Source organism: Notolepis coatsorum (assembly GCF_963971535.1).
Source record: "Notolepis coatsorum genome assembly, chromosome: 14".
Classification (NCBI taxonomy): Eukaryota; Metazoa; Chordata; class Actinopteri; order Aulopiformes; family Paralepididae; genus Notolepis; species Notolepis coatsorum.
This window is the reverse complement of record NC_140178.1, coordinates 96,730,985-96,749,457: the sequence shown is the minus strand read 5'-3', so window position 1 is coordinate 96,749,457 and position 18,473 is coordinate 96,730,985. Positions and strand designations below refer to the sequence as shown.

General features: G+C 51.9%; 1 protein-coding gene across 1 annotated transcript in view; it reads left to right on the top strand.

Annotated features, from left to right (window-relative positions):
• Positions 1-413: 413 nt before the first annotated feature.
• The window catches only part of LOC311241244 (cytosolic phospholipase A2 gamma-like), a 75,167-nt gene continuing 57,107 nt past the window's right edge, over positions 414-18,473 (top strand). The window contains exon 1 of the mRNA XM_084330003.1: positions 414-503. The gene's annotated coding sequence lies outside the window, so the exon portion shown is untranslated. The remainder of the gene's footprint in view (positions 504-18,473) is intronic.

Sequence of the window (18,473 nt, the reverse complement as noted above, 5' to 3'; positions counted from 1 at the left end):
AAGCTCACATGTCACCATGTCACTGTATTGTTTTACTCTTGTCTTCTGTTTGTTTTTGTTACAGGCTTGTTTCGGTACAGGACAAGCTCTGTGGGACTAGAATGTAACTTTCAGGGTGTTTCACTGTTTTATCATTTTTTATTCAATAAAAATGTAAGTAAAAAACAAAAGTTTGTTTTAAGCTCATATCTGGATTATCTTTCTCATCACACCTCCACGTTCTATTATCCATGCCATCTGCTCTGTGAATGAACCTTGCAGCATTTTACAATCTTGCTTAACTTTGTCAGTACAACCTTGTGGCAACATACAGCCTCAGGATGGCAGTTGTTGTGCAACAGGTGTGCAGCCACGCCTGCTCCCAGATCTGACTAGCTTGACCCAGAGCAGGTGTGACTGGTTAAACCAGCCATCCCCACACCACAGTAACGTTAGGCTAATGTTTTCTTTTTCCTCAGACGCGGAGTGATACTGACTTGTGAAACGGAACTAGAATCATATCTGTGAGTATATGCTCATTATACCAAGGCTATGGACTAATCAGATTGCTTGATTTGAGCTACCCATTGTATAAGGACAGATATACAATACGAAGTGACCACTTCCCAATGTGATTATGGTTTGGCAGTCTCTGCTAGTGGAGGTCTAGGGACTTCAGTGAATCAAAATGGGATGAATTTGCTGAGGGATGTAGTAGAGATTTGGTGGAAAAGGTTAAAGGGGAAGGTACGGTAGACTTTATTCCAGAGAGAAACGCCCTTAAATGGTGAATAAGTGTGCTATGGTGGATTAAATGGTGGATAGAAAGAGCTCTTAGAAAGTACCCAGTGGAGCAGAGCGTGGAGTAGGAGTTGGTTGAGAGAGAGTGTTGTAGGAGGTATCGTGGAGGGTGCTGAAACATGTAGAACAAAACAAAGATCAAAACAGGCTGAAGGCCAAGCTGACACGGGTGCTCTATTCTCTGGAATATTCTATACTGAACTGTCTATTTTTGCAGCATTTATTCTTTGATCAGTAAAATACAAATCTTTTTAAATATGATCTTGACTAACCCCTTATGCGATTTATTACTTGAACCACTTATAGCACATGCATGAGTCTGGTCTCTTTTGAAAGGAAACATTCTGAACTTTCTTCCACAACAGGGGAAGAATCACTCTGAGTGCTAATGTAATAGAGTTAGAGGTTTGAACACACTGAAATTTAAATAAAAGTGACTCACGTTTTGTTTACTTGTTCCTAGACATGGGCCGGTTACCGGTTCCACGGTTTACCGCGGTTTGAAAAAGTTGCGGTGTCAATACCACTAATATTACGTTCAGACGGTAGGCTATACGCTTCATTAGCATATTCGTTACCATAGCTATACAAAAATAAACAGTTTGATGTGACTGATCTATTGAACTAGAATCAGAATATTCCACCCATAAATAGCTAATGTCAAATATAAATAACGTAACGGTCATACTAAATGCATTTTGACAGGCGCTAGCTAATGTTAGCTAGTTAGCCACCTAGCTAGTAGTACTGGTGATATGTTGTCAATTGATTTTGGTCAACTAACATTAGCGAGATTGCCCTACGTTCCGTTCCATATCCATATTCCATCATGAAAGTGTAGTGCTGTAGGATAGGAGACTGAGGCGGGGTGTCGAAAGACAACGCTAAACGTTTATGAAACATCCAATCAATGTCAACACTGTTACTTGCTAGCTAACAGGAACTTGTTTGCCAACAGGAAAGTAACAAACAATATTATGGTCCATGTGGAAACCTTATCCCCAACACATAGTTCCGTGGGTGAATTACGTTTATCCACCACAAAAGATTAATTGTTTAAATGTATGTTTAATCCAGTAAGAATAATACAAGGCTATATAACATACATAGGTGCAAGTAGATTACATTAACAAAACATATTGCCCTTTTGACATGTAGCCTACATATTCATAATCATGAAAGTACATTTTTTATTCTGTACTTAGTTTGAAAGTGGTCAGACAGTTCCCTCTGTGTGTAATACAGACAGTCTTCACACATTCATAAATAACACTTACAGAAAAGCTGATTGTGTGTGTTTGTGCACTGTAATAAAATACACGTGATATACTGTGAAACTGTGGTATTTTTGCCCAATTTCATATGGTCCGTGCCACTTGGCTAGAAACTTACACTCAGAGGTGGGAACCAATACTAACACTCTATCCCTTGACTGAAATTCTCGGGGTTCAGTGCCCCGGTTATAGACCCTGGCTTGGGCCTGCTGGGCTTTGGACATGTGGTCTCTTACCAGGGACCACAAGGTGGCCATCCGCTCCTGTACCTCTTCCACATGATCCACCAAACTCCTGTGCGGTGACGGCTGGTGTTCCCAGGCTTCCATATCTAACATCCCTCTAGGCCTTCTCCCATATAAAAGTTCAAAGGGGGATAATCCTGTGGAGGCCTGGGGAACCTCCCGAATGGAGAACATCAAGTAGGGGAGAAGCTGGTCCCAGTTCCTCCCATCCGCCTCCATTACCTTCTTTAGCATGCTTTTCAGGGTACGGTTGAACCGCTCGACTAACCCATCTGTCTGGGGATGATATACTGAGGTGCGTAGATGGGTAATTTTAAACAAAAAATTATTCTGGTCTCTGAATGGAGGCGTGGGTGATTAGCTCTTACTGGTGTGAGAGTGGAGACGTTTGTTTCCTCTGCCCAACAGGCGGTTGCAAGTGCACACGGTCAGGGCGGGTGTGGTTCAGATGCTGAGGGCATTGACACATCATTCCTATGTACAATCTCGGGAAATGTGGCCCTCCTCGCCACAATTGAAGCATCGGCTTCTTTCATTACACACTACAGCTTGTCGGGTGTATGGGGCGGGGTTGAGGTAGCGGGGTTGTTTCGGGTCTCTTAACCTTCTCTTTCAGCTGGTTGGGGGGCCCGGTTTTCGGGGCTGATACTCTCTCCCTCTACGACCTCGTCAAAACATTTTGGTTTTGTTTGATTAATGGTTTTACATGCGTCCGCAGGTAGGGCACGTAAATATCTATCCATTGCCATTCGTTCGATTGGTGAAATGTTCTGGGGCTCCGCTAATAGCCAGTTGTTCACTAGCCGTAACAAGTCATGTTGTTGTTCTCTGGGGCACAAGGTCCCATCATATGACCAATCATGATACCGCTGAGAGCAAGTGAGGAACGTAATCCCTGAACGTCGCAGTATTTTTTTTTTTTTAGACAATCTTAAGTCGTATCCTCCAGTGGGGCGGTGTCATGATACACTGTCTGGGCTAGCCCTGATAAGAATGGGGCCAACAAACTAACCCATTGTTCTACTGGCCAGTGTTCCCGTTCAGCGGTGCGTTCAAACGCCAATAAGTAGCTTTCAATGTCACCATCACTATTTAGTTTGACCAGGAAACGGCCAGGGTTGATATTGTCCGTCTGCCTATCAGCTCTGTGGGTCTCTGCGCGGAGTAGTGAATCGAGCGCTTCTAATCTCCATTTCTCCGCGGTCTCCCGTGTCTCATTCAGTATTGTGTCATGGCGTGCCTGGGTCTCACGCATTGCTTCCTCATGACGTTGCTGATTCAACTTTTGCTGAGTTTCGCTGTAGCGTGCCCACTCTTGGAACAATGCCTTGACATCGACTGGTGTTGCCATTGCTCTTGTGATACTTTTTGTTTGTGTTAGTTAGTTTTTGCCCAAATAATGCTACCCGCATTCTCCATCAAATGTGACAAGCCTGGTGGTGTTCAGGCTGGACACGGACCAAAACAACCAAATCCAATTTCAACACAAGCACAATTTCAATAAATAAATGATATTTATTGTTTATTAGAACAAAATCCAATGGGCAATAGAGTAGTCGAATAACTCAGGGTTTGTCGTCCGGTCCAGGGTCAGTTTCACAACGGGGTATCTCAGCCAGTCCAGGGTCTAGTACTGTAACTGAGGGGTACAATTCCCTGACTGTATTGATAAGTATGGTATCATTAAACCACTACCGCTTTATGTACTTTAATTACTGGCCATACAGTACATGATATATGAATATGATGAACACTTCCCACAATGAAATCGGTTCCAGTCAAAGGTATTAATCAAGTATTTAATGGAGCAAAAGGTACATAGGATACTTTACATTATTCTTTGAATGCACTTGTAAGGCAAAGGAGTATGCGTAGGCAAATCAATAACGAATGTCCATTCTCTGGTTACGCAGGAGGTAATTATACAACCTGAATCTTAGGGAATTATATCTATGGTACACTAGTAATAGCGGGAGATACTGGAAGGGGTTCCCACTGGTTGTAAGCCAGCAAGGGGGTAGAAGATCTGTCTGTAGTAGGACATCTGGTCAACGATGACTAGGGAGACTTCAGGTACAGAAGCCGGTGCAGTAGTCTCTTGATCCACAGACGAATACAGCTTGGTTCTCTTGTAGACTGTAGCTCTACAGTGAAGAAAGCTAGGCGGCCTCAGGCTCTCTGAGCGCCGACTCGACTTGACTCCTCTCGGGGTAAATCCAACACGTGCAGGCGTCGGCGATTATCCGCTCCATAAATCATAGGACCAAAGCAAATATATTCCAGCCGCAAAGGCTATGTAGTCGTCGGGTAGATTAATCCAGTGTACATGTCCATACGGTTCTCGCCTAGGTCTCCTCGGGTGAAAGCGCCATGCGGTCGGCCCAGCCTGGATAAGAACTCTAGCTAATACGAGAAAGCGTTGGAGATGCTGGTCACTATAGAATTCTAACCGCACGATACACTATACACAAATAGACTATTAAAGACTTAATAGAAATATGTCGCACTCGACGGTATAGCGCCAAACTCTGACAATTCAGTTACTAATTCGCATGCGGTCTCGATGCTCTATTCTGAGGCCAAACAGGCCATACTTCACCGCATGTTGTATCGTGGGTGAGGCTTCAACTTATCGGTAACATGCTAAAAGGACGAAGGGTACGGAGGTAAGGGGCTAAGGCGCTTCTACATTCACCTGCGCCGTATTTATACGCACGGTGCACAAATAGTGCCACTCTCATTTCTGTCGCCGTATCCCTGGGCAGGGCCGGGGCAAGTACAGACATGTCGTGTCGGTGACTTTGAACTTGGCTCCGGGGGCCGGTCCCTGGCGCCGGTGGACCGCTGTCCAATAGGAGAATGAAATATTATGGGCTGGACTAAAGGGATATTCCGTGTATATGTACAAGGAATATACAAGGGATATCAAACGATATACAAATACTATGCAATATATATCAATAAATAAATATATATATTCGGTTTAATCTGATCCTTTGTAACAGCCGCCCCCAAATTAGTCCCACCTAATTAGCTAAGCAGAGACAGATTAACCGCACTGTCCACTACTCAATGTCTGCTGTGAGGGTCTGTCAGTTCACAAAGTCATGGGGTCATGGTCGTCATCGATAGTATCGGGGAGCCTTGGCAGTTCTATTAGCCTCGCCACGGGTCGGGTGTAGGTCCGCCCTTGGACGAGCACTTCGGCTGCTCGGACCCTTCCGTCGGCACCGGTGATCACTTTGCTTACGCGGCCAGCCGGCCACATAGCTCGGGGTAGTGACTGGTCGATAATCATGACGACTGTTCCTTCTGTCAAATTGTCTCTCTCTTTTACCCATTTCTGGCGGGTCTGTAGAGACGGTAGGTAGTGGAGTAGGAAGCTGTTCCAAAACTTGTCAGCCAATACTTGACTGTACCTCAACATTCTTCGGCCGTTCGCTTCTTCAGGCCTGTACATTGTCTGTGGTAGCGCGGGGTCCAGCCGCCCCATCAAGAGTGTGTTGGGGGTGACTGGGTCGACATCTGCTACATCACTTGAGACGTAACCGAGGGGCTTTGAGTTCAATACTCCCTCGATCTCCGTGAGGACTGTCATTAGGACTTCTTCCGCCACGGTCTGGGCCCCAAGCACGGCGTACAGGGCTGTCTTTATTGAACGTACTTCTCGTTCCCAAGTTCCACCGAAGTGAGGTGCGTTCGGGGGATTAAACTGGAAGTCAATCTGGGATGGAGCGAGGTGGGTCTTAAGTTCTGGGCCCATAGCTTGGAAGCTCTCTCTCAGCTCTCTTTCTCCGCCTTTGAAGTTTGTCCCGTGATCAGACAACAATATAGATGGTTTGCCTTTCCGCGATGTGAATCTTCGGAAGGCCATGAGGAATGAGTCTGTGCTCATGGTTGGAAGGAGTTCTATATGTATCGCTCGGGTGGTCATGCATTTGAATACAATACCCCACCGCTTCTCGGTTCCTCTTCCTTTCTTTATATACAGCGGGCCGAAACAGTCCATACCGGTGGAGTGAAAAGGCTTGTCGCCGAGTCGGAGGCGACAGGGAGGTAGGTCAGCCATCCGGGGTATACTGGGCTGCGCTCGCCACTTACGACAGTCTAGACAGGTTCGCTGGAAGCGCCGCACTGCTTCTCTCCCTTGCAGTATCCAATAACGACGTCTGATCTCCGCGAAGACTCTCTCTGCCCCTGCGTGGTGCACATCCTCGTCGTATTTCTTTATGATCAGCTCTGTGACCTTGTGTCGGCTGTTCAAGACTATCGGGTACTTGACGTCATCCGGTAAGTCTGGGGCTCTCCGCAGACGACCACCCACTCTGATGAGACTCGTTCCCCGATGAGCTGTCGGGTGCTAGGTGGAGCAGTCTGCTGTCTGATGGGACGGGCTTTGCTCCCTGTAGACAGTCTAGCTCATCGGGGAACGAGTCTCTCTGGGCTCCTTGTAGTAGAAGAAGTTCTGCTTCTTCGTAGTCAGCTGCTGAAATGTCAGTAGTGGGCTGAACCTCTGGGTGGTGCCACAGAAATGTCTTTAGCTGCGCACTCTCTAGGGTGAGGCAATCGTCTATGTCGGGGTCTGTGGAGACGAGTGTGTTCAATCCACAGAACACAGATTTCTTGTTTTCGGCCTCCTCTTTACTCGCCTCCCGTGGGGTGGGTGTAGGCCACTCTTCTTCCGGGAGCTTGAGAAACTCTGGTCCGTCACTGTATGGGTTGTGACGGGTGAGGTCATCCAGGGACATTCCCCGGGTGATGACGTCAGCTGGGTTGTGTATTGTGTCCACATACCTCCAGCTTGCTACTTCTGTTAACTCTTGAATCTCTGTGACTCTGACCCCCACGAAGACCTTGTATCTGCACGAATCAGACCGGATCCATGTGAGTACTGTCGTGGAGTCTGACCACAAGATTGTTCTTTGCACCGGAATGGTGAGTTCACGTTGGATTAACGTGGCGAGGTGCGCTCCTGCTAGGGCTGCGCAGAGCTCTAGACGCGGGATAGATTGTTGCTTTCGTGGGGCTATTCTTGAGCGAGCCAGGATGAAAGCAGTATGTATTTCTCCTCCCTCCTCTCGGGCACGCAAGTAGGCCACCGAGCCGTAGGCTACTTCGGAGGCGTCGCTGAAGACGTGCAGGTCCATCTGGCACGTCTCCGGCCTCACTGTGGGTGGGAAGTAGCTGCGGTGTATGTTAACACCTGGGAGTGAGCTGAGTTCCGTCTCCCACTCTCTCCATGTGGATGCAAGGTGTTCGGGTATGGGGTCGTCCCAGCCCTGGTCCTTGTCCCATAACGCTCTTACAATCATCTTTGCCCTGGTGGTGTAAGGTAGAATACATCCCAACGGGTCATATTGTCTGGCGAGTGTTCTGTATACACTCCGTCTGGTGGTCGGTAGTGCAGTCGACCTTCCCTGCTCCTTGGTCAGGGGTGTGTGTTTATAATGGAGCGAGTCTGTTTTGAAGCGCCAGACTAGTCCTAATGTCATTTCTTGGGCTTCTCCTGGGATGGTCGCCATCCAGGTCTCGCTGCTTGCTGCCTTGTCCTCGGGGGAGAGGCTGCGCAATACTTGCGGGTCGCTGCTGGCCCACTGCCTGAGATCAAAGCCGCCTTTGATCAGGGAGGCGCGGAGCTTGAGTAGAAGGGCCTCGGCTTCTTCTGGCGTCGAGACGCTTTGCAGACAGTTAACTATTTTCTACACTTTTTCGGACCTCTTCATCAGCTGCTGGGTCCTCAGCGACGTGTTTTTGCAGTGCAAACGTAGCACAGCATGGGCTGCATGTGGTTCCGAAAGGGAGGACTTCCCATTGATAGATGGCTGGTTGCTCATCCCCGATCCTCTCTCTCCATAGGAACCACAGCAGGGGCTTGTCCTCCTCCACTAGTCTCACCTGCAGGAACATCCCTTTGATGTCGCCGCTGATGGCTACCTTGTCCTGGCGGAAACGTAGTAACACGCCTAGTAGGGAGGGGCCGAGTGTTGGGCCGGGCAAGAGCTCTTTATTCAGATTTTGTGATCCGATCTGGTAGCTGCAGTTGAACACAATACGATCCTTGCCGTTGTGGTGGACTTTGTGGTGCGCCACGTACCATGATTCGGTCGTCTGATCGGCCTCTTTAATGTCAATTTTCTTTATGTGTCCCGCTGTGATTAGCTTGTTAATCTCAGCGTGGTACACAGTCTCTTGAGCGGGGTCTCTGGCTAGGCGCCGCTCTGTGTTCAATAGATACCGCTCCGTCGCTTCTTTTGGGGCGTGGAAGGTGGGCATACCCTCTCGCCTCAAGAGTGGAGTTGCGTATCTCATCACTCCGTTGACTTTGACTCTCTTTGTCCCTTGCTCGAGGAGTGCTATGGCGTAAATGTCTTCCTTGGAACGAATGTCTTTCTTTTCGTTCTTAAAGGGCATTGTCTCTAGTGTCCATAGCCTCTCGACATGCTGTAGGAGGGTGGTGTCTTCTTCTGTCACTCTGGAGTGGAGGCAGCTAGTGGCTGCTGTTCGGTTAAGAGACTTAGCGAGGGGGCCTTGTAATGTCCATCCTAGGCGGGTCTCGACTGCTGCAGGACAGCCTCTGGGCCCTGTGTGGACCCGGTCTATCGGGACTATGAGGTCTGCATGGTCGGAGCCTATCAGCAGGGTCGGGGTGGCACCGTCTATGAGCGGGATAGGTAGTTGACGCAGGTGCACATATTTATCCATCAGCTTGGAGATGGGGTAGGTGTACTGCGACAGGCCTATTTCTTGGCTGGTGAAAGCATTAGTAATCCTATACCGTCTCTCTGGCTGCCCGCTTGCTGCGATAGTGAAGGAGACATTCTCGCCCTTTATCGTCTTTAGATCTCTTCTTATTGTCCGAATCGTCATCTGGTTTTCGCTCCCCCGCAGCCCCACTCGGGCGCCCCCGCTGCTGGCGGGGTCAATGTACATAACACTTGCCTTTGTGCTGCTTGAGGGTGCAGGCTTTCTTCTGTTACTGTCGTGTAGGACATCTAGGTGGGCTCCGTCACACCGACTACACCTCTTCTTTAAGCGGCACTCGGCTGCCATGTGACTGCGCGCACATCGGTAACAGCGTCGGTTGGACTTTATCCATTGACCCACTTCATCGGCGGTCATCTTCTTGAATGTGTCACATTGTGACAACCAGTGTTCTTTCTCGCAGTACGGGCACACCATCTTCCACTTCTCTTTCATCAAGGGGGTACTGTGGTTCTTGCTGCTCGGTACTGGTTCTGATTGGTGCATGACAGTCACCAATCTTCGGCCATCGTTTGCTCTCCTAGGTCCCTCTCTGGAGCTTGGTGTGCTCCGCACGAACGTATCCAATCGCAGGCTGCTGACTTCTCTCGCCAGGAAGTCGGCTAGGTCTAGGAGGGATGGCTCGGGACCGTTAGGATCACGGTGGTCTCTTTGCCGCCTGAAGCGCTCTTGTCGGGCGGGCGGAAGCTTCTCTAAAATCCTCTCGACATTAGAGTTTGCGTATAGTTCGTGCATACCCTTTTCTCGTTGCGCCCCCAGCATCCCTACCAGGGATTGTACCTTGATAGACAGGTTGTCTAGTGAGCGATTGTCTGTTGCTGGGGGTAGGCGGTCAATATGCCTTATCTCTTGTATTACGTAGTCCCATATGCGTCCATATCTTTGGTCGAGTGCTGCTAGAGCCGCTGTGTATGGGGTAGTAGAGGTGGCATAGGCCAGCGCTATATTGTGCGCTCGGGGCACCTTGAGGTGCTTCAATAGGATAGCATACTTGTGGCGTTCATCAGCTACATCAGCCATCATTGTCTCTAAGCACATCCGTAGCTCCGTGTACTGTGCTCTGTTCTCATGGGTGAAGTCTGGAAACGTCGGTGTGCCAATGTATGATGCCGTAGATGGCTGACACATCGGTGAGCGTTGGAAGAGAGGCCTCCTAGGCGAGTCTCCTCTTACACCTCTCGGTGGGCTGGTACCGGCAGGGTACCATGGCCCGCGTATCCAGGTGCTATTCCTCGGGACTGGTCGTGCGTCAATCTCACCCGTGAATTGAGTCGGGGGTCTGTAGCGCAGAGCCGCGGGGGTAGAGCCTGGGCTGTACTGGACCTCCTGGTCCTGTGGAGTACTGTACTGCTGTCGGGCTTGACTCTCCTCCTCTCCCTCTTCTTCTTCCTCTGGCAGGTCCTCTAGATCCTGTAGTCGTCTATTTAGCCTCTCCGCGGTGTATACCGTTCCTTCCTTGTAGCTGGGTCTCACTGGGACCGGTCGGGGAAGGAGTTCGGAGGGGGGTATAGGCTCTCTCTGGTGGTCGGGCTCAGGGTCGCTTGATCGGTTAGGGGAGGGTGCCCTTGACCCGTGTCTTGACGAGGCCCTGGAACCCCGTGCGGAGGGAGGGGGTGTCGCCCTGGCGATCAGCTGCTCCATTATCTGCGCTTGTAATCGGTCGCGCTCGGCTTCGCGCTTGGTGAGAGCGATGTCGCGCTCTGCTTCTCTTTGGGCACCGGCAGCGGCGCGCTGGGCTTCGGCGGCGGCGCGCTCTGCTTCTCTTTGGGCACCGGCAGCGGCGCGCTGGGCTTCGGCGGCGGCGCGCTCTGCCTCGGCCCGGTCTCTTACCATATTCTCTTCCGTCTGAAGGCGTCTAATCTCTAGACGTATACGATCTTCGAGGAACGCCTGTGCCAGCATCTTGTCCGCCTCGCTGGGGGAAGACGCTGGTTGAGGTGATCCGCTCCTGGCAGTACTCGTTGGAGATGCGTTCTCCTGCGGGGAGTCCTGGAGCTCTATCTCCTGGGCGCTCTCCTCTTCTTGTACCGGGCAGAGTTCCATCTCTGGAGGGTTGTCTTTCTCCTGGAGCTCTCCGGGGACTACTTCTTCGGTCTTGGCGGGGGGTAAAGTCGTGTCAGTTCCCTACCGTGAGCTTGGTCAGTTACATTAGAACCCACTAGGGCCTCTGTTGGCGGGGTAGCCTGGTTGATAGGGTCGGACATAATTTTACTTTCTACTTTTTCCGCGTTTACCGTCTGTAGAAGGCTAGGTAGTATACTGGCAACGTAATCCTCTAAGTACTGAGGTGGCTGCCGTCTACGCTGCGGGCGATCTACTTTAGGAGGACCGTTTTGTGGAGTGTTCATCATAGGCCATTTCAATATTAATACCACTATATTAATATTACACTAGTTATTCTCCGGCTCGAAGGACCAATTGTAACTGAGGGGTACAATTCCCTGACTGTATTGATAAGTATGGTATCATTAAACCACTACTGCTTTATGTACTTTAATTACTGGCCATACAGTACACGATATATGAATATGATGAACACTTCCCACAATGAAATCGGTTCCAGTCAAAGGTATTAATCAAGTATTTAATGGAGCAAAAGGTACATAGGATACTTTACATTATTCTTTGAATGCACTTGTAAGGCAAAGGAGTATGCGTAGGCAAATCAATAACGAATGTCCATTCTCTGGTTACGCAGGAGGTAATTATACAACCTGAATCTTAGGGAATTATATCTATGGTACACTAGTAATAGCGGGAGATACTGGAAGGGGTTCCCACTGGTTGTAAGCCAGCAAGGGGGTAGAAGATCTGTCGGTAGTAGGACATCTGGTCAACGATGACTAGGGAGACTTCAGGTACAGAAGCCGGTGCAGTAGTCTCTTGATCCACAGACGAATACAGCTTGGTTCTCTTGTAGACTGTAGCTCTACAGTGAAGAAAGCTAGGCGGCCTCAGGCTCTCTGAGCGCCGACTCGACTTGACTCCTCTCGGGGTAAATCCAACACGTGCAGGCGTCTGCGATTATCCGCTCCATAAATCATAGGACCAAAGCAAATATATTCCAGCCGCAAAGGCTATGTAGTCGTCGGGTAGATTAATCCAGTGTACATGTCCATACGGTTCTCGCCTAGGTCTCCTCGGGTGAAAGCGCCATGCGGTCGGCCCAGCCTGGATAAGAACTCTAGCTAATACGAGAAAGCGTTGGAGATGCTGGTCACTATAGAATTCTAACCGCACGATACACTATACACAAATAGACTATTAAAGACTTAATAGAAATATGTCGCACTCGACGGTATAGCGCCAAACTCTGACAATTCAGTTACTAATTCGCACGCGGTCTCGATGCTCTATTCTGAGACCAAACAGGCCATACTTCACCGCACGTTGTATCGTGGGTGAGGCTTCAACTTATCGGTAACATGCTAAAAGGACGAAGGGTACGGAGGTAAGGGGCTAAGGCGCTTCTACATTCACCTGCGCCGTATTTATACGCACGGTGCACAAATAGTGCCACTCTCATTTCTGTCGCCGTATCCCTGGGCAGGGCCGGGGCAAGTACAGACATGTCGTGTCGGTGACTTTGAACTTGGCTCCGGGGGCCGGTCCCTGGCGCCGGTGGACCGCTGTCCAATAGGAGAATGAAATATTATGGGCTGGACTAAAGGGATATTCCGTGTATATGTACAAGGAATATACAAGGGATATCAAACGATATACAAATACTATGCAATATATATCAATAAATAAATATATATATTCGGTTTAATCTGATCCTTTGTAACAAGTACCATGAACACCTTCTCGCTTTCACCTCTCCTTCCAACTACCTCTCACCTCACAAACTCAGTATGCCACTCTCTCTCTACAATCTCTGCTCCTTCCTCACCTCCACTCCACCTTTCTCTGTCTCTCCTCAGGCTTTAAGCTATGGGTGTCTCTGTGTGTGTGTGTGTGTGTGTGTGTGTGTGGGATGTGGGTGATCACGTGGTGCACAGGTGTGTTCCATCAGTCCTAATCAACTCCCTAATTAACTCTCCTCTGCCCGTGGTAGTAGTATCTCCCTACCTCCACGTAGCCATAGGACGGGGGATGATATCTGCCACAATATATATGTTATGGTTTGACACCGACCCCAAACGCAACGACACAAGAGAGTTGGATTCAGAGTTGCCAAATACAAGGGCTTGTTTATTTGGTGACTAGAATAAGTGAAACAGGGAAAGCAGGTCAACAAGAACAGGTACAATGAACAAGGGGCAAAGTTCTGCTGCTCTGCAGCTTCTCCCGGAAGGGTAGTCTTGGGAAGCAGGAGCAGACCTCTGTACCGCTCTGCAGACTCTCCCGGCGGACCTCTCAGATGTTGTGCAAGACCGAGAGAGGGAGAGAGGGAACGGGTCAGTGACAGAGCAGACTTGAAAACGAGCTGGAGGACAGGGTGTTATATTCTTCGTGTTAAACAACACAGTGATGTGCAATATTCCAAAAACAGCCCAAGTGAAATATCTTCATGTAATCACACAGTGAGCAAAATCCAAACAACGTCCAAATGTGAAATACTATCTTCGTGTAAACACACAGTGAGCAAAAATCCAAACACAGTCCAAATGTGAAACAATATCTTCGTGTAAATACACAGTGAGCAAAAATCCAAACACAGTCCAAATGTGAAACAATATCTTCGTGTAAATACACAGTGGGAGGTGGAAGATCCCAAAATATTATTCCATAAGGAAAGGGCAAAAACGATAAAGGCTGGGTGAGTGACTGTCTGACAAAAAGGTGGTAGACTTCAGTGTAAAGGTTACACACGAAAATCGGAAATAGGTCAAGACAGTCAATCTAGAAAAACTCACCCAGACGAGCTGCGTAAAAGGAACAGGAACAACAGTGGAGGCGAGCGCGCGCCACGGAGCAGGTATCCAAGCGAAGGCTTCTAGGAATTTCCTGGAGAATAGCACAGTGAAACAGAAGCAACGGGGAAAAACATCCAGCGACAAATCAAGACGAACCAACAACTTAGGGTGGGGAAAACGGGGTATAAATAATGAGGGATCGATTGATTGAAAGGCAGTGACAGCTGGGGAATGTGATTGAAAAGCGTGGGGAAGTGAGGGAACCAATCAGCGACGTCTCAGATGACGTCAGCGGGGAGAAACGTGTGAACGAGGGAATTGAAATACTTGACAGAAAAAATGAATGAAAACAAAGCGAGGGTGGTTAAAGGAACAGAACGAGTGAGAAGGCAAGGACAGAAACCTCACAGTACCCCCCCCTCAACGGGAGCCGCCTGGCGACCAGGCCGACCCGGCTCGTCAGGATGGGCCCGATGGAAGTCGGTGATCAAGCCGGGATCCACGATGAGCTGCCGGGAGACCCAGCTACGCTCCTCAGGGCCGTAACCCTCCCAGTCCACCAGGTATTGGAATCCCCGGCCCCGCCGACGAACGCCCATCAACCGGCGGACCTGCCACTGGGGGTGACCATCCACTAGCACAGGAGGCGGTGGATCAGGAGCCGGAGGCATAAGGGGACTGAGGGAGACGGGCTTAACCCGGGAGACATGGAACACGGGGTGGATGTGCATGGATGCAGGAAGCTTCAGGCGCAGGGCCGCCGGACTGAGTACCTTCAGGACCTCGAAAGGACCGACGAAGCGAGGGTTGAGCTTCTTGGCCGAGGACCGTAGCGGGAGGTCCTTCGCGGAGAGCCACACCCTCTGCCCAGGGCGGTAAGTCGGCGCGGGAACCCGGCGCCGGTCGGCACCACGACAGGCGCGCTCAGATGTCCGGAGCAGCGCGGTCCTGGTGATCTCCCAAACGCGACGGCAGCGGTCGAGGTGGACCTGCACGGAGGGAACTGCCACTTCCGTCTCCAGTGCGGGAAAAAGAGGGGGCTGGTAGCCTAGGGAGGCCTCAAAGGGGGAGAGGCCGGTGGCGGAACTGACCATTGAGTTGATCGAGTATTCAACCCAGGGAAGGAAACGACTCCAGGATGCCGGCCTCTCGGCTGCCACACACCGAAGAGCAGACTCCACGCTCTGGTTCATCCTCTCCGTCTGCCCGTTTGTCTGGGGATGGTAGCCGGAGGAGAGACTGACCGTTGCCCCCAATCCCTTGCAGAAAGCCCGCCAAACCTGGGAGGTGAACTGGGGCCCCCGGTCAGAGACGATGTCCTGGGGGAAACCGTGAAGGCGGAACACGTGGTGCGTCAGGAGGTCCGCCGTCTCGGCTGCTGAGGGAAGCTTGGAGAGGGCCACGAGGTGGACCCCCTTGCTGAATCGATCCACCACGGTCAGAAGGCAGGTGTTCCCCTGGGAGGAGGGTAGTCCAGTGACGAAGTCGAGCGCCACATGTGACCACGGACGGCTTGGAACGGGAAGTGGCTGCAAGAGCCCGGAGGGTGCCTGGTGAGAGGCCTTGCTGCGGGCACAGACCGCGCAGGCCAATACGAACTCCTTGACGTCGTTTCGCATGGTGGGCCACCAGAAACGACGAGCCAGGAAGGAGAACGTGCGATGGACGCCTGGGTGGCAGGCGAACCGGCTGGTATGGCCCCACAGCAGTACCTGGGACCGGACAGAGTCAGGGACGAAGAGACGGCTCCTAGGGACGTTGCTTGGAGCACGTTGGAAGCGTAGGGCACGCCTCACCACACCCTCGATGCCCAAGGTGATGGCTCCAACCACTCGGGCCTCCGGGATGATGGGAGATGGGTCCTCAGAGGGTGGAGCCCCCTTGGAGTGCATCCGGGACAGGGAGTCGGCCTTCGTGTTGCGGGAACCGGGGCGGAAGGTCAGCGAGAAGTCGAACCGACTGAGGAAACTGGCCCATCTCGCCTGCCGACCGTTGAGGCGCCTGGAAGCGCGGATGAACGTTAGGTTCTTGTGGTCCGTCCAGATGGTAAAAGGCTCCTCGGCACCCTCTAGCCAATGACGCCACTCCTCCAGAGCCGCCACGACCGCCAGTAGCTCCCGATTGCCGGTGTCGTAGTTCCTCTCGGCGGGGAGGAAGCGACGCGAGTAGAAGGCGCAAGGATGTACCTTCTGGTCGGAAGGAGAACGCTGGGATAGGACAGCGCCCAGGCCAGAATCCGAGGCGTCCACCTCCACGATGAACTGTCTCTTGGGGTCAGGGTGGAGCAGGATAGGAGCGGAAGTGAACCTTCTCTTGAGGGAGCGGAACGCAGCGCATGCCGCTGGGGACCAGTCGAACGGCAGAGCGGGGGAGGTCAGCTTGGTAAGAGGCTCCGCCACTTGGCTGTAGTTCCGGATGAACCTTCGGTAGAAGTTTGCGAACCCGAGGAAACTCTGTAGCTCCTTCCGAGTGGTGGGTTCCGGCCAATCCTCCACAGCCTGGATCTTGCGAGGATCCGCTCGGGTCAAGCCCTTCTCCACGATGAAGCCCAGGTAGTCGACGGAGTTGGAGTGGAAACGGCACTTCTCCGCCTTGACGAAGAGCCGATTGTGGAGGAGGCGCTCCAGCACCCGGCGGACATGCAGGATGTGTTCCTCGAGGGTCCTGGAAAAGATAAGAATGTCGTCCAGGTACACCACCACGAACACCTCCAGCATGTCACGGAGGACATCGTTCATGAGTGCCTGGAATACCGCCGGGGCGTTGGTGAGACCGAACGGCATCACAAGGTACTCATAGTGGCCCCTGGGGGTCTTGAAGGCGGTCTTCCATTCATCGCCCTCACGGATACGGACAAGATGATAGGCACTTCGGAGATCCAGCTTGGTGAAGAACGAGGCCTGGGTCAGTGGCTCGAAGGTGGAGCTCATGAGAGGTAGGGGGTATTTGTTCTTGATGGTGATCTCGTTGAGCTGACGATAGTCGATGCAGGGTCGCAGGTCCCCATCCTTCTTTCCAACAAAGAAGAACCCGGCCGCCACCGGGGAGGAGGAAGGCCGAATGAGTCCTGCTTCCAATGACTCAGAGATGTAGAGATCCATCGCCTTCTTCTCCGGGGCAGTCAGACTGTAGAGGCGGCTGCCGGGAAGGGGAGCCCCTTGGCGGAGGTTGATGGCGCAGTCATAGGGGCGGTGAGGTGGAAGGGACTGAGCCCTGGTCTTACTGAATACCTCCATGAGGTCGTGGTACTCGGGAGGAACGGACGAGGGATCCGGGGGCAACTCACCAGCCGGTCTCCGGGGCGGGGGACAAGACGCCGCCTGTAGACAGCGGGCGTGACAGGAGGAGCTCCAGCCCCTGATGGTACCGGAGGCCCAGGCGATGTGGGGCTCGTGCAGCGCGAGCCAGGGCCTACCCAGGACCACCGGGACAAGGGGGGATTGGGTAATGAGGAACTGGATCCTCTCTACGTGGTTCCCAGCAATGGTCAGCAAGACTGGGCCGGTCCGTTGAGAGATGTCGGCCAGGCGGTGTTGGTCCAACGAAAAGATCTCCAAGGGCCTCACAAGGGCCTCAAGAGGTATGTTGGCTTGGGTGGCAAACTCGAAGTCGAGGAAGTTCTCGTCTGCCCCAGAGTCGATGAGGGCCTCCACCGTGGCACGTTGGTCCCCCCAGGCCAGGGTGACGCTCAACAGATGGTCAGGTGGTGCGCGGCGCTGGGAATGGGAAAAACGGCTCACCAGGATCTCCCGGGGTCTTGGTGAGCCCGATCTTTTGGCCGGATAGGGCAGTCGGCGATACGGTGTCCCGCACCTCCGCAGTAGAGGCAGAGACCGGACCTGAGCCTTGCCTGACGCTCCGCCTGGCTCAGATGAGAGCGTCCCAGCTGCATGGGTTCCTCCTCGCGCACCGGACGGGGAAGCCTGTTACCCTCAGTAGTGTTGGGGACGGGGCGTCCAGGAGTCCGGGGTGCTTCAGGAGGTGACAGTCGGGCCCTCTCGCGCCTTCTCTCCAGGAGGCGTCCGTCAATACGGATGACAAGGCTAAACAGCTCCTCGAGGGAGTCGGGCACCTCCCTGGTAGCGAGCTGGTCCCGGACTGCGTCACTGAGCCCCCTTATGAAGGTTAGGCGAAGAGCAGGTTCGTTCCATCCACTCTCCACCGCCGCCAGTCGAAACTCCATGACATAGTCCGTCACCCTGCTGCTCCCTTGTCGGAAGGTCCCCAACCGGGCTCCAGGGTCCAGACCTCGGGCTGGATGGTGGAACACTCTGCGGAGCTCCGCCACGAAGTCTGGGTAGGAGAACAAAAAATCTGCTTCCATTGCCCAGGAGGAAGTGACCCACTGGGCAGCATGGCCTGAAAGTAGGTTGGTTATATAAGCCACTCGGGACCCCTGAGCAGAAAAACGGCTTGGCTGATGACGGAAAACCAACTCACATTGCATGATGAATGTGGCACATTGCTCGGGATTACCGTCGAACAGCCGTGGGACGGAGAGAAGGGGTTCCCGAGGTGCGAGATCTGCTGGGGCTGCGGGGAATGTTCCTGAA